This window comes from Vulpes lagopus, chromosome 7 (assembly GCF_018345385.1).
Source record: "Vulpes lagopus strain Blue_001 chromosome 7, ASM1834538v1, whole genome shotgun sequence".
NCBI lineage: Eukaryota > Metazoa > Chordata > Mammalia > Carnivora > Canidae > Vulpes > Vulpes lagopus.
This window is the reverse complement of record NC_054830.1, coordinates 28,588,715-28,605,086: the sequence shown is the minus strand read 5'-3', so window position 1 is coordinate 28,605,086 and position 16,372 is coordinate 28,588,715. Positions and strand designations below refer to the sequence as shown.

At 35.7% G+C, this 16,372-nt stretch overlaps 1 pseudogene; it reads right to left on the bottom strand.

The window, feature by feature from the left end:
- Window positions 1–10,197: 10,197 nt before the first annotated feature.
- LOC121495126 lies at window positions 10,198–11,776 on the bottom strand (annotated as a pseudogene).
- Between the last annotated feature and the right edge of the window lie 4,596 nt (window positions 11,777–16,372).

Sequence of the window (16,372 nt, the reverse complement as noted above, 5' to 3'; positions counted from 1 at the left end):
CAATTTATAGTCTTTGCATTGTCTCATGTAAAATGTTCCTATTCCCCTTATCAATTTTTGACCTTCTACAGGTCAGGGAAAGGGTTAAATAAGAGAGAGAGTTAAGAAGGGGATATGAAATTAAGAGCCAGTATTTTTTTGCACATAGTCATTGGGGTCACCTTTTATGGTTATCCCCAGTGTTGGCAAGTCAAAAGTTGTTTGTCTGGAAATCCCCACTTCAATACAGCAGAACAAATATGTTTATTGTTAATTTTGTTGGTAGAATATTTTTAAGGGAAAGCAGACTCCCAAGTGAAGAGGGCATGTTCCTATCCGTCGTAATACATACTCGTTAATTCTTTTTTCCAGCTCTTGTGAGTCACCAGATATGGTCATAATGCAAGGAATACTTCTCTCTGGATCCATGAGTCTCATCACAAAATAGTGGCAAGAGTGTTAGATAAATCTTGGAAATAATGAAACCTGCCTTACCTACCTCACAGGTTTCTTGGGAGGATAAAATGAAATAATGAATCTGAGCGTGTTTTAGCAAAAAGTGCTGAACTATAGTTCAGGGCAGTATTTTTTGTACCTTGGTTGTAAGGTCATTTGGTATCCCATCCCTTGTTTATCAGCTGTTCCCTACATATATACATGTAAAAAAAGCATCCCTGTTCTTTGTCTTTTATCCTCAAGAAATTAGAAGATGTTTTTCTATTCCTTTATGAAGATAGTATCACTTAGATTTTCATGAAATTCTCAATTCCTCATTTATTGTTTCCGCACTGCCCAGGGTGAGTTTAAGATAAGCACATAGCTCATTCTCTGAGGTCTAGTAATCTTAGAACACATCTAAACAGCACAAATGAAAGGATCTCTCTGGGAGTAACATCTCCAGTCCAATTTGAACATCTATGGATCAATCTGTTGATAAATTAATACTGTGATATACCAGCATATTATGTCACCCACATGGGTAATAACATACCCACATTAATTTATAGATGTCTTCCTTTTTTTTTTCCTGAAATGGAGGCCATAAAGATTTCAGACTCCCCATTTAAATTGTCCTGTTAGTCTTTCTTCTAAGACATCATTAATTTTTTTTTTAGCCTAGCCAATAATTTCTTTAAGTCCAATAAATACCCATTTGTAACAGGAGAGATTGGAGAAATAATACATATTCAAATGTTTTTCATTCTCTAGCCATGTATAGCTTTTTGTAAATAAAACCAAAGACATGAAACTAGAAATAAACAGAAAATGTAGGCTGTATATATTTGTGTCTGAATGCTACTCGGGTAAGGAATGTGTCCCCAGATGAAAGCAGTGTGAGTCATTTCAAGTCTAACAGCCTCATATTATCATAAAATTGCATTGATGTATTTGTAAAAATCCATGAAGAATTCTGTAAGGAACTTTTGATCTTGGTAGGATCCAGAGGTAGAGATGCAGACTGAAGACGGAATATTTGTGTTTTTTATCCAGTAGATTTTGCAACATAGTCACATTTAATTTACAAATAAAAGATGTATCAGATTTTTACGCTAAACTAATAAGGATGAGATTTGAAGACAAAAATAATGACATTTTCCTTCATGGAATGTTAGCACTGAAAGAGACTTAGCATTCAGTCTAAGTATAGATCTTTCTATAGCCTGCTTGCATTGCTAATTAGTCCCTGTATTTCTTACTGCTGAGCCTCTGGATGCCCACAGAATCCTTCTCAACACAGTCTTCCAAGAAGCCATTGTCGAGTAATTAAAGGCGATATATGAGTGAAATTCTTTGTCAGTGCTTCTATGGATCATTTCAAATAATCATTTTTAATTTCCTTCAAATACAAGTCACAATATTTCTTGTGCACTATTATATTCCAGACATCAAGCATACACACAAGTGTGTGAAGAGATCTGAATGTCACTCTCAAATAACTTATAGTTTAGAGAAGGGAAGGTGATGTTAACAGTTGATAAAATACAGTATACTAAGAGTCAAGAGGTAGGTACGCATGGGCCATGCAGAGGAGAGCCTCATAATGCAACCTCGGGCTTGGACTTGACATCTTCTTAAGAAATGATGCCTATCTTTACCTTGAATAACAAGCAGGAGCTATCCAGACAAAGCTGGCATGTTCTGGGACAGCAGTTCTCAAACTTTTTTGCTTCCAATTCTTTTATAACTCTTGAAAGTTATTGAGAATTATTCAAAAAGTAAAACATAGAATTCTATATGATCCAGAAATTCTATTTCCAAGTATATGTTCAAAGATATTGAGAGTATTGTCTATGGTACTGTACAACATTCATGGCAATATTATTTACAGAAAATCATCCATCGACAGATGAATGGATAAACAAGATGTGGTATATACACACAATGGAATATTAGTCTTAAAAAGGCATGAATTCTGATACCTGCTACGACAAAGATGAACCTTAAAAACCTTATGCTGAGTGAATAAGCCAAACACAAAAAAGGACAAATGCTGTGTGATTCTACCTTTATGGGGTACCTAGGATAGGAAAGTTTATGGAGACGGAAGGAAGAACAGAGGTTACCAGGAACTGGAGGGCAGTGGGGATGGGGAGTTACTATTTAATGGATACAAAAATTATTGGGATGATAAAAACAAGTTTTGGAAACTGGCACTCTCTCTGCAACTGGTACTCCCATACCTTGCTGCTGGGAGTGCAAAATTCCACAATTCCATTGGAAAACAGTTTAGAAGTTTCCTTAAAATGTAAACATATATCTGACCCAAGTTTTCTCAACCTCAACACTTTGACAGTTTGGGCCAGTTGGTTCTTTGCTGTGGATTCTGTCCTGTGTGTTGTAGGATGTTTAGCTGTATCCCTGGCTTCCATCCACTAGAAGGATATCCTCAGTCATGACAAAAATGTCTCCAGACACTGCCAATATTGCCCCCAGCTGAGAAGCATTTATCTACGATATGACCCAGCCATTGCACAACTAGTTATCTACTCAAGAGAAATGAAAACATATGTCCAAAAAAAGACTAGTGAGGGTTCCTGGCTGGTTCAGTCAGTAGAGCATGCAACTCTTGATCTCAGAGCTATGAGTTCAAGTCTCACCATGGGTGTCAAGATTACTTGAAAAAAAAGAGAGGCTAGTGCACAAAAGTTCACATCGTGTTTATTCCTAATAACAACAAGAATGTAAACAACCCAAATGTCTCTTAATAGGTAAATGGATAAACAAATTGTAATATATTCACACAATGGACTGATTCATAAGTATTTTCTTCTCTACTCCTACCCTTCAACCCACCTAATCCCCTGCTTACATGAAATCTCCTTGAGAAAAGAGAGGACTTATTTTGTTCATCATTATATGCCCAGTGCCAGCAGTGCCTGGAACATAGCACTTACTAATTACTTAACTGAATGAATGAATGAATGAATGTAAGTTGCAGCTGATTTTATGGCTTTCGTTAATCTGTCTCCTTCAGGCCTTTACATGTATTTCTGTCTCTTAGAACAGTAGCTCAGAAAATCTGCAGACCCCTGGCAATTCATAGGTCAAAAGAATTTTCATTATAATACTAAAATGCTATTTGCTGACTTCACTGTATTGACATTTGCACTAATGGTGCTAAAGCAAGGATGGATAAAACTGTTGGTGCCTTAGCATGAGTCAAGGCAGCACACCAAACCGTCCTTGAAATTGTATTCCTCGCAGCCATGTAATTACAGTTAAAGAAAAAAAAAAAAGCTTTGCTTAAGGATGTCTTTTTTGGAAAAGAATAAATGATTTGTTTTTATTAAATCTGCACTCCTGAATTCGAGTCTTTTTAATATTCTGTATGACAAAATGGGGGAAATTTACATAAACTACTTATTTATGCTGTATAACAAAGTTCAATGTCTGTGTCTATGCTGGGGAGCATTTGGGTGATAGTTTGAGTTGTAAGCTGGAGTAGCTGTTTTTCTCATAGAGCAAACTATGGTTTATTTAGACCTAGGTGTTTGGCAGACATTTTGTCAAATTTTTTCTCAAGAATGAATAATGTGAGCCTGTCTTTTCAAAACAACCGACAGATTTGTTACCAATGATAAAACTTGAGTTTTCAAGCAAAAAATTAGAATTTTGGAAAAACTCCCTTATGAATAATGCTTTTTAAATCTAAGAAATCTTTGCCTACCTCAAAAACCTTGTGAAGGTGTTTTTTTTTATTTTATTTTATTTATGATAGTCACAGAGAGAGAGAGGCAGAGACACAGGCAGAGGGAGAAGCAGGCTCCATGCACCGGGAGCCTGATATGGGATTCGATCCCGGGTCTCCAGGATCGCGCCCTGGGCCAAAGGCAGGCGCCAAACTGCTGCGCCATCCAGGGATCCCTCTTGTGAAGGTGTTATACATATTTTTTTCTAGAAGTATCAAATTTGGTTTTATGTTTAGATCTGTGTTTCATTTCAAGTAAACTTTCCTTATAATGTGCCACAGAGGTTAAATTTCATCTTTCTTCATACAATATACATTTAATTCAGCATCATTTGTTGAAAAAAAACAGGTTCCTTCCCCATTGAATAATCATGCAACTATTGTCTTAATTACAGTAGGTTTATAGTAAATCTTGAAATCAAATCATAGGAGTCTTTCAGTTTAACTTTTCTGTTTTTGATTGTTTTGGCTATCCTAACCTCTTTGAATTTCCAAATAAATTTTAGAATTACTTTTGTCAATTTCTACAAGAAAAATCCCAAGGAAATTTTGTTTTGGATTGTTGAATCTACAGATCTATTTGAAGAGAACTGACATTTTCATAATATTGAGTGTTCTAATCATGGTATGCCTCTTCATTTATTTATGACTTCTCTATTTTTTCTTGGCAATGTTGTGTTGTTTTCAGCGTACAAGTTGTACTATTTTCCCACTTAAACTCATTCCTAAGTGTTTTTTATTCTATTAAAAATGGTATTTTAAGTTTTAATTTTCTAATTGCTGCTAATATAGAGAAATACAACTGATTTTCGTATTTTGATTGTGTATCCTATAATCTTACTAAATTCACTTATTAATTCTAGTTTTAGAATAATAGATTGCTTTTGATTTTCTATGTAGAAAGTCAAGTCATTTTGAATAAATATTATTTTACTTTAGTGCTTTACATTTGCGCTTACTTCTTGAGCTGTTCCAATTTTATTTTTTTTTTCTCTATAAGTTTTGGTAAGTTGTGTTTTAAAAACAATTGTTCATTTCCTATAACTTGTCAATATTATGGATATAAAATTGTTAGTCCTCATTTTCCTCTTAATGTCTATCGAATCTGTTGTGATACCTTTCTTTTGTTCCTGATAGTCATAATTTCTGGGTTTAGTCTAGCTCGAGGTTTATAAATTTGATCATCTCTTCAAAGAGCCAACTTTTCTTTTTTGGTTAATTTTTTGTATTATTTTGTGTTCCCTATGTCATTAATTTCTTGTCTTGTAATTATTTTCTTCCTTCTCTTTGCTTTGGAATAACATTTAATAACAATTTACTTAGAATTATATTCTTTAGTTTACAAGTCTTTGCTCTTCATATTTTCTTGTAGAGCTGGCACAGTTTGCTGATAGACTGGATGTGGGGCATGAGAAAAAGAGGCAATCAAGGTTGACTCTAATGATTGTGACCTAAGCATCTAGGTGAATTGGTAGTGTGGTGAGCTGTGGTGGGGAGTGCGAGGGTAGTAGCATTTTTAATATAGGAAGTCAAGAAGTTAGGTCTGAACGTTTAAGACATATTGTTGAGTGTGTATCATGAATGTAATGGGATGACTCTTTGGCATCATAAAAAAAATTTATTGTTCTAATGTTTTCATGCTAGAGTATACATATGAAGTGGAAAAATAAGAGTTCAAAAAAAGAAATGCTCACTAAATAGAACACCATCAAATGAGAGTTCATCATGTGGTCCTCTGACTTCGATTTTAAGTGCAAGAGTTTGACATTTTAAAAAAAATGAGTAACGTGATTCACTGTCCAATTAAATGTCATAGGTTTGCTTGGAGTGGAAATTAACGGTATGTGGCATGTGTTGCCAGTTATGTTAAACGTCAGTCCTGAAATTGTACTTCACCTACAAATGGCTACTGTATGATTCTATTACTGGAACAGCATCAGAAAAATAAAATAGTGACCAAAATAGAAACAGTGATAATTCTCTGCCTCTAGGATAAGATGACGGTATTTATATGGAAAAATCTAGTAGCTTATGGCCCAGTTAATTCATTTGTCTATTTGAAGATATGTGAGATAAGATGGCAAACTTCAATATCCTATTGTCTTTTGGAAGTGGATACAAGTCCAATTAAAATATCTTAAAATTGGGACGCCTGGGTGGCTCAGTGGTTGAGCATCTACCTTTGGCTTGGAGAGTGGTCCCGAAGTCCTGGGATTGAGTTCTGCATCAGGCTCTCTGCATGGAGCCTGCTTCTCCTCCCTCTGCCTGTGTCTCTGCCTTTCTCTGTGTCTCTTGTGAATAAATGAATAAAATCTTTTAAAAAGTTAAAATAAAATATTTAAAAATTTTAACTAGTTTATTAAATCTTTGCCAGTGGTTAGAAAAAGTGAAATACAGTGAAAATCTCCTTTTCACCCCTTTCACACATGGATTCAGTTTCTTCCCAACCTGCTCACCAGAAACCACAATTTTTCAGGTATCTTTCTAGAGTTTTTTATGCACACACAAGCAAATATTAACATATATTTATCTTCCTTTCTTTTAATATAATAGCATATGATGCATAATGTTCTACATGCCTTGTTTTCTCACTTAAAAAAATACATTCTGAAATTTTTCTAGTTGTGTATTATTCTTGTTTATAGATGTACCATAATTTATATAACCAATCTTCTACTGATGGGCATTTAGATTTTTAAAAATATTTTGATGTTAAAATTAATGCTGTAGTGAATACTTTTATACATCAATCATTTATCTGCAGGAAAAATTCATACAGGTGGAATTGGTAGATCAAATGGTATTTACATTTTTAAGGTGTTAGATATTGCTAAATTGTCCTCTACTGGGAAGCCCAGATATTCCAAGTGTATTAATTTCTCAAGTCCTATATAGTGTTCAACTTGCTGCAAGAACTTTTCTTCTTTGGACTAGAAGAAGGAAGAAGAGAGAGAATATTTTTTGGAGACTTTTTTTTCATAAGCAACTTAACAATTCTTAATGAAACAAAGGAAGGGTATAAAATAAAATAAAAATCATTTAAGGTCCTACCACATATCATGTGTTATTCTGGTTATTTATGTAGATGAATCTGCATCACCACTACATGGCATTGATTTCATTTTTCTTATTCAAAGATGAAACACTAAGGTCTATAAGTTTAAATATTTCACCCAAAGCTGCACTAATGGTTGTTCAACAGAATCTGGAAGCTTTTTTCTTCTCTTTTAAGAGGATATGCCTGTAACTGGGGAGATTCTATTTTTTATCATGATCAAACTCCATATGCCCTTTGATGATAAATCCATCTCCTCCCTGATTCTTGTGTTAGAATGAACTAGTAGGAAAATATATGCTGACCATTGAGTTCTGGTTCACGCCAAACCTGATTGAACTATGAAACTCACTGTCAGAAGATGTCACAGAATTAAACTCTCTGGGATAGATTTTTTTCATAGTTCTGTAGAATATCTTATCTAATAATAGCATATGCAGTTACATAATCTAAGATAAGGCAATCAGATCTTTTGCTTAGGGTTATAAATTAATTGCTGGCAGAAGTCAGTCAAGAGAAAGAGTATAAGTTTTGACTGGAGTCTAGTGACCAAAGAGTCTTAATTCAGGCAGGCCACTGATTTCTAGGTGACTGGAGGCAAGATATTTAACTGTGACTGTTTTATCACTCTATCTGTAAAAAGGGAGGTCATTATTGATAACAATCACTAACAATGTACTTGGTATAAAATTAGTCATGATTTCGGATGCAGCATGAAATGAGAACTGGGTGAGAGAACTGACTTTGCAGCCAGACAGACTTGGGTTTCAACTTCCCCCTGCTCTTCACTGGATGTATGACCTTGAGAACTTTACTAATTTTTCTAAGCCTCTTCATCTGCAAATGAGGATATTAGTAGTACCTACCTTCTAGGGTTGTTTTAAAAATTAAATGAGATCACATGGATAAAATATTTAGCACAGGGCCTGTAACATAAGAAGTACTCATTAAATGATAGCTGCTGTTATTAATAATAATAATTATTATTATCATTTCATGTTACTGTTTATTTCTACCCTGAGATCTCTTTGGTACTGGCTATTGGGGCAGATTTCTATACTGTGTGCACCAACTTGATGTGCTTAATATGGCTTTATGCTCAGCTAAATCAAAACATAGAGGTAAAGCTCTACCTGACCTTGTAGGCGATTAGCTTTTGCCTTTTCATGCGTGAGATTTGATTATCTTTATCATTGTCTTAGCTTGTGTTACCTACATATCATAAAATTATCCCAACCTTTTAATATTCTGTCACAAACATTTATCTTTTTGACCTTCAGTGGAATCGTGGTAAGAGTGCCTGCTCTTGAATGCATCTATCTATCTCATGTGATGTGAAATTGCCAGGGTTTATATTTAATATTTACAACATGGTCACTTGGATGCCCTGAGTTTTGATTCATCCTTGCCACTAGATGGCATCATAATAGAACACATTCATTATGGTTATTATCCTTTACTGTCCAGCAAAACATGCCATAGAAATAGAAGCTATGGAGGAACCTTCATACACGAAACTGAAGTTGAGAGGTTTGAAACAGGTACATCTTATAAGGGAAGGATTTAGTGTTTGAGCATTATGTGGTTAGAGTTCCTCCAAAAGCATACCCCGAGACAAAGACTTGTGTGCATGCTTATTTGAGAGGTGATATTGGGGGCAGGAATGAAGGAGCACGAAGAAAGAGGTTAGAAATGAGAGAAAGGAGAAACATAAGGGTATGCTTCAAGACTGCCATTGTGGATAGCGGAGCTTCATTCTACTGAAACATCCTAAGGAACACACAGAATACTTCCCAGAATTGTCTATGCAATGATTAGGACGTATGAATGTTTGTCCATTAACTCATGTTCATTGGTCAAGTTTGCTCCCTGCTCTTTCCCTGCACAGATATAAGGGCCAAGAAAACTCTTGCTAGTATCCAAGAGAACCATGGGGAAGAAGCTAGAGATACTCTGTGGACTACGGGTGAGATGCTATCAGGTGAAGCAAAACCAAGTTTGCATGGAATTATCTATTCCAATCTGGTTAAAATCAGATGTAAGACTAGGTGGATGCGACTCCAGGGCACCAGATGTGTCTGCTGCAGTTACCTAATAAATCATGTACTCTGTAAATTCTTCCATTTGAAATAAACAGAGAATCCTAATGAACCATCTGCATCTCAAAATCCTTGGGGACTACCCAGTAGGTATTCTGGCAAACGTTTAGTGAATAGAAATATTAATGATTACTTTATGAAATTCACGGAAGATCTTTTGCCCTTTATAGCCTAGTATGAAAGGCCTAAACTTGCCCTTTTTATAATTTATAAATCTTGCCTCTACATAACCCAATATGGAAGGATCCCCAAACCTTTTATCTTTGTGTACTAGACATAGGAGTGGGAAGTGTTTGTTGTTGTAGGAACAGGAAGAGCTTGCTAATAGGAAAACACTGGATGGGGTAGTTTGTAGAGATGGAATTGTATTGGACTATGAGTCAGAAGAGTACAAGATCTATCTGTGGTGTTGGATAAATCATTCAGGTCACCCTAAATTAACTTTTGGAACCTCAATGTCTTTACCTGTAAAAGGAATCTATGGCTGAGTTCAATCATTTTAAGGTTTCTTCTAGTCCTGAGAGACTGTGAGAATTAAATATATAGAAAAACAGTTAACCTTTATAAATGAACACATTGTATTCATAAACATCTTTAAGTTTTCACACATATTATAACTTTTTAGACATTGAAATTGATTATCCACTTGAACCTGTGGAAATCTCCTTGATTTAAAAATAGAGATCTTGATTTAAAAATAGATCTCCTTTTTCGGTTCCACAATGATGCGTCAGATATTCAAATAAATAGAAGAAACAATTCTAAGACATGCACAAGTAATATATATGAAATGTGTGTGTGTGTGTGTGTGTGTGTGTGTGTGTGTGTGTGTGGTGTTTTAGTGGTGGTAGTAAGGTTTACTAGGCTGTGCCAACTTAGTATAAGCCCTGGGGCTTGCCCAGGGTGCTCTTAATGAATGAAGCCCAGACATTCTGTCAATTCTTCTTGAGCAATGATACCAAGAAACAGCTAAGTGAATGTACAGGAGTCCATAATCTATCATCTATTATGGCCAATGGCCACTTCCATTGGACACAACACCTTCTTCATCTAGAATTTGATTATGGACTTCACTTCTTTTTTTTTTAATTTTTTTTAAAATTTATTTATGATAGTCATACAGAGAGAGAGAGAGAGAGGCAGAGACACAGGCAGAGGGAGAAGCAGGCTCCATGCACCGGGAGCCTGACGTGGGATTCGATCCCGGGTCTCCAGAATCGCGCCCTGGGCCAAAGGCAGGCGCCAAACCGCTGCGCCACCCAGGGATCCCTGGACTTCACTTCTTAACTTTGGCCACCTGTTCTCACTGTGGGTCCGTAAAGAAGGGAACTTGCCAGGCTTATTCAGGCCTCAGCCCAGGATTCATGGGATCTGACTGCTCAGATATTCCAAAGCCAAAAAAGCATCATACTTTTTGGCCAGCTTCTTGATGAATGTCTTATTCTTGTTGAGTTTCAATGTCCACATGGGAGATATCTGCAGCTGTGGCCTAATCATAGTATTGCTGGTCCCCCACAACACACACAGAAAACTTGGGGTAGGGAGTGGACTTAAGCCTAATGGTGCCTAGGAAGCATTTGTTTTTCTGAGAGTCATAGTTCAAGTTGATCTGCAGGTCCATGGTCCCCAGAAACTTCTAGTGCTTAAACTGGTTCCTGTGTAGGACTTCATGCCCTGACTCATAGAGGGTGTCACAGGAGACTTTGCTGCTCACGGTGCCTCATGCCACAATAACTGCAAAAAAGCAAAATTTCTCTTTTTTATTGTTTTTTTATCATTTAGCATTCTTCTATAAGTAATTAATGATTATCTTAATGGAGGCCAGAAGAAAGACAAAATAACTTTAGAGGTAGAATAATCATTTATTGCATACACTTTTGAGAGTGAAAGAGGGTACTAGTGATTGTTATTCCAGAATAAGAATGTAAATCAGAAGCATCCCAGATACTAGACTATGATACAGTATTTCTCTACTTAAAGGTTGATTTCAACTTTGTTAGTGGTTGAGCCAGTAGTAAGGTAAATTAAAACCAAGTTCTCTAGTATTTTTTTAAAGATGTTATTTATTTATTCATGAGAGACACAGAAAGAGAGAGAGAGAGAGAGAGGCTGAGATACAGGCAGAGGGAGAAGTAGGCTCCATGCAGGGAGCCCAATGCAGGACTCAATCCCGGGTCCCCAGGATTATGCCCTGGGCTGAAGACGATGCTAAACCGCTGAGCCACCCAGGCTTCCCCCAAGTTCTCTAGTATTAAATTAACCTCCCCTCTGAGAAAAACTTTAACATCTCGGTAAAATTCAAAATAATAGCTGTTTGAAGCCATCAGATAATAATTAAGGTGTCCAAAACTTGAAGGGCCAGCATCTCAAGAAGATGGAGGAAAGCAAAAGGTGAGTCCTACATTTACTGAGGCTTTTGCTTTGGAACATTTGTTAATTACCCTCGTGGGGCATAGAGACTGAAGAGAAAGCAGAGACCTAGAGCTTGCAGCAATATTCACTGGGGATGGGGAACCACAAATTTAACTTCAGAGCTATTAATGTAGCCAAGACTTATGGAGCCAAGATCCTGAAGAAACAGGAATTTCAGAGAAGTGATCTGGAATTCACTATACAATTTCCCCTCAAATGAAGGTAAAGGTGAAGCAAATCAAAGTTTGCACTGAATTATCTATTATAAACTAAAATCAGACATAAGGCTAATTCCTAAGCTGAGCATGAGTGGAATGAGAGCCTGAGAAACCCAGAAAAAAGTAGTTGCTAAGCAGTTAAAAAGCTAATCAGAGCATTTGGCAGCCTCACAGTGCTAAGGAGAGACAAAAATTATAATTTAGAACCTGCCAAGGAGAAGAGATCTCAGTAAATTTCCCAGATTTTAAAAATAGACCTCTGAAGTGTCATGGCTGGTGATAAGGATAAGTCAGTAATAGATCGGCCCTCACAAAGTCTTTTAAAAAAATGTTTTTGTTTTTGTTTTTAATTGAGTAGGCTCTACACCCAGCATGGAACCCAATGTGAGGCTTGAACTCATGACCCTGAGATCAAGACCTGAGCTGAGATCAAAAGTCAGATGCTAAGATAAATAACTATTAAAAAAAAAGTCAGATTCTTAACTGACTGAGCCACCCAGGCATCCCAGCCCTGACAAAGTCTTAAAACTAGCCTCCAATTATTTCAGTTTTTAATTGGATCAAAATTTCCTGCCTCTCAGGCAAATAAAATAAAATATTCTCTGGAGAACTATAATATCATCTATTGTCTCTACAATCATTCATGCATAATGTCAACATTCAATCCCAAATTACCAGTTATGCCAGGAAACAAGACCAAATGACAAAGAGCTAAGACAAAAAACTTGACAATAGGTCTGTAAGCAATACAATATTGGGGTCAACAGAGATATTATTTAAAATAACATGGTTAACATGTTGCATAAAGCAAGTAAAATAATAAAGAATGTCACCATAAAATTGGAATCTAAAAGTATAACTAAATAGAATTTCTAGAGCAGAAAGAATTAAGAAGTCAAAAGATGAATTTGACTGTAAATTAGACATAGCAGAATAGAGAATTAATGAGCCAAAAGTAGGTAAACAGAAAATATTGCTTCAAGTGCAGAGGAAAAATAGAAAATAAAAATAAGAAAGTAGAGACAATATAATACTTTGTAATAATATCTAATAATGTGTAACTAAAATTCCAGAAACATGGGAGAAGGAAAATAGAGCAGAAGAAATATTGAAAAAACACAGGCAAAATAATTTCCAAAACTAATGAAAAATATCGAACTGCAGATTCATGAAGCCCTATAAACCCCAAAAAGAATAAATACAAAATATCACTGCAAAAAATGGTGACACCAATAAAGAAAAAATATAAATCATAATCCAAGAAACAAAAGGTGAATGTCCTTTAAAGGAGCAGCAATAAACTGACAGTTTACCTTTCAAAAGAAATGATGAAAGCTAGCAGATAGCCAATGATAATATAAACACCTGAAAGAAAATAACTGCCAAAGAAGAATTCTATGCCTGGTAAAAATCTTTCAAAAATGAAGATGAAATAAAGACACTTTCATTCAAATAAAAATGGAGCAAAATCATTGCTAGAAAATCCATGCTAAGGTAGGCACTAAGGGAAATTCTTCATAGAAAGTTAATGATCTTAGTTGGGAGCATGGAAATGCAGGAAGGAATGAAGAACAGGAGAAAAGATAAATATATCAATAATTCCAAATAAATATTATTGTTTAAGACAATAATAATTAGGTCAAGTGGGTTTAAACAATATGTAGAATTGAGGTGCCTGAGTTGGTTAAGTTGGTTAAGGGTTGGACTCTTAGTTTCAGCTCAGGTCATAATCTTAGGGTTGTGGGATCAAGCCCCATGTGGGACTCCATGCTCAGTGTGGAGTCTGCTTAAGACTCACTTGCCTCCCAGGGTGTGAGTTAATATGGCAGAGTAGTAGGGGGACCCTGAGCTTGCCTCATCCCTCAGAAACTCTCTCTCCCTTTGCCTCTCCCCTTAAATAAATAAATATTTTAAAAAATAATCTACAGAATTAAAATATATGACAACAATAGCACAAAAGGCAGGAAAAGAGTCATTGGAGTTAAAGTGTGAGATTCTTGCACTATCTGAGAAGTGGCACAATTACTAATTGAAGGCAGATTATTAAGTTCTGGATGTATGTTGCAATATCTAAATTAAGTATTAAATGAACAAAAAATCTATAACAATAAAAAGGTAAAATAATTGATTTAATGAAACAGAATACAAGAAAGGAGAGAAAAAGGAACACAAGATCAGATAAATGGAAAACAAATAGTGACGTCATAGATTTAAATTCAAATATATTAGTACAGATAATATCTGATTTATGATGATTTGACTTAGGCCTTTTTTTTAAGATTTTATTTATTCATGAGAAACAGAGAGAGAGAGAGGCAGAGACACAGGAAGAGGGAGGAACAGGCTCAATGCAGGGAGCCTGACATGAGACTCGATCCCTGGTCCCCAGGATCACGCCCTGGGCTGAAGGTGGCACTAAACCGCTGGGCCACCCGGGCTGCCCGACTTAGGCCTTTTTGACTTTGTGATGCTGTGAAGGCAATGTGCATTCTGTAGAAATCATACCTCAAATTGTGAATTTTGATGTTTTCCCAAGCTAGTGATATGTAGCCTGATGCTCTCTAATGTTGCTGGCACTGAGTTAGCCACAGGATCATGAAGGTAAGCAGACAATTCACTTTTTACAACCATTCTGTACCCAGATGACCATCTTGTTTTTCAGTTTCAGAACAGTATTCAGCAAATTACATGAGATATTCAACATTTTATTACAGACTAGGCTTTGTATTAGGTGATTTTTAAAAATATTTTATTAATTAATTAATTAATTTATTTATGAGAGACACAGAGAGAAATAGAGGCAGAGATACAGGCAGAGGGAGAAGCAGGCTCCATGCAGAGAGCCCGGCGTGGGACTGGATGCTGGCTCTCCAGGATCATGCCCTGGGCTGAAGGTGATGCTAAACTGCTGAGCCACCTGAGCTGCCCTTTGTGTTAGATTATTTTGTCCAGCTGTAGGTCAGTGTAAATATTCTGTACACATTTAAGGTAGGTTAGGCTAACCTACAATGTTTGATGGGTTAGGTGCATCAAATGCATTTTTAGCTTAGGATATTTTCAACTTATAGTGGTTTATCAGGATGTAATGCCATCATAAGTTTGAGGAAGATCTGTAATTATATTAAATGTGAATGGGTAAAACATTTCAATTAAAAACAAGGATTGTCAGACTGGATTTTAAAAAAACCGTCAACTATATATTGCTTATAAGAAATATGCCTTAAACATATAGACAGAAAAATTGAAATGAAAAAGAAAGAAAAAGATATAGCATGTAAATTCTAACCATAGAAAGGTGGTTTACCTGTACCAGTAGTAGACAAATTTTGATGCAAGAACTATTACTAGAGATAAAAAGAATCATTTTATGATTAATGGACTATTCAGGAAGATATAACAATCTTAAATTTATATGCACCTAATGACATAGACTCCAACATATAAAAACAAAACAGTTATAAATAACAGGAGAAATAGACAAATCCATAATTATCATAGTGAGAGGTTTTTTTTAATTAAAAACAAATTTATTTTCCATTACATATTTCCAAATGAAGGCAAAGAAAAGATGTAATACAAAGATGGAAACTGATACAACATGTAAGACCAAACAAAAGAGGGGATCCCTGGGTGGCTCAGTGGCTTGGCCCCTGCCTTCCACCCAGGGCATGGTCCTGGAGTCCCAGGATAGAGTCCCACGCCAGGCTCCTTGCATGGGGCCCGCCTTCTGCCTGTGTCTCTGCCTCTCCCTCATAGTGAGAGGTCTTAACACTTGTCTCAAAAAAAAAATTTAGTTAAGATATAGAATATTTGATCCGTTAACAAACTTGTGTGTGTTGTATAACACTGCACTAGACAAATGCAAAATATATACATTCTTTTTCACGTGCCCATGGTATGTTTATTAAAATAAACCACTCTGGGTCATAAAGCAAGTGTTTGCAAATGTCAGATTATTCTTTCCAAAACCCACAATCTCTATTTAATCATAAGAAAACCATTAGGCAAATTCAAACTGAGGAACTTCTACAAAGTACCTGACTGATATCTCTCAAAAATGTCAAGGTCATGAAAGACAAGAAAAGACTAAGAAATTGTAGACCAGAGGAGATTAATAAGACATAATGATTAAATACAATGGCTAGCCTGGTCTGGATTAGGGAAAAGAAAAAGAACATTATAGTGGAAAAAAATGGAGACATTCAAATAAAGCTTGAAATGTAGTTAATAAAAATGTACCAAAAAAAAAAAAAAAAAGTACCATTGTCGATTTCTAAGCTTTAACACAAGTGCACCATGGTAATTTCAAATGTTAACACCAGGTGAAGGTAGGTGAGTGATACATAGGAAGTCCTTGTATTATCTTTATAACTTTTCTGAAAATCTAAAATTATCCCCCCAAATTTATTAAAAATGAAAA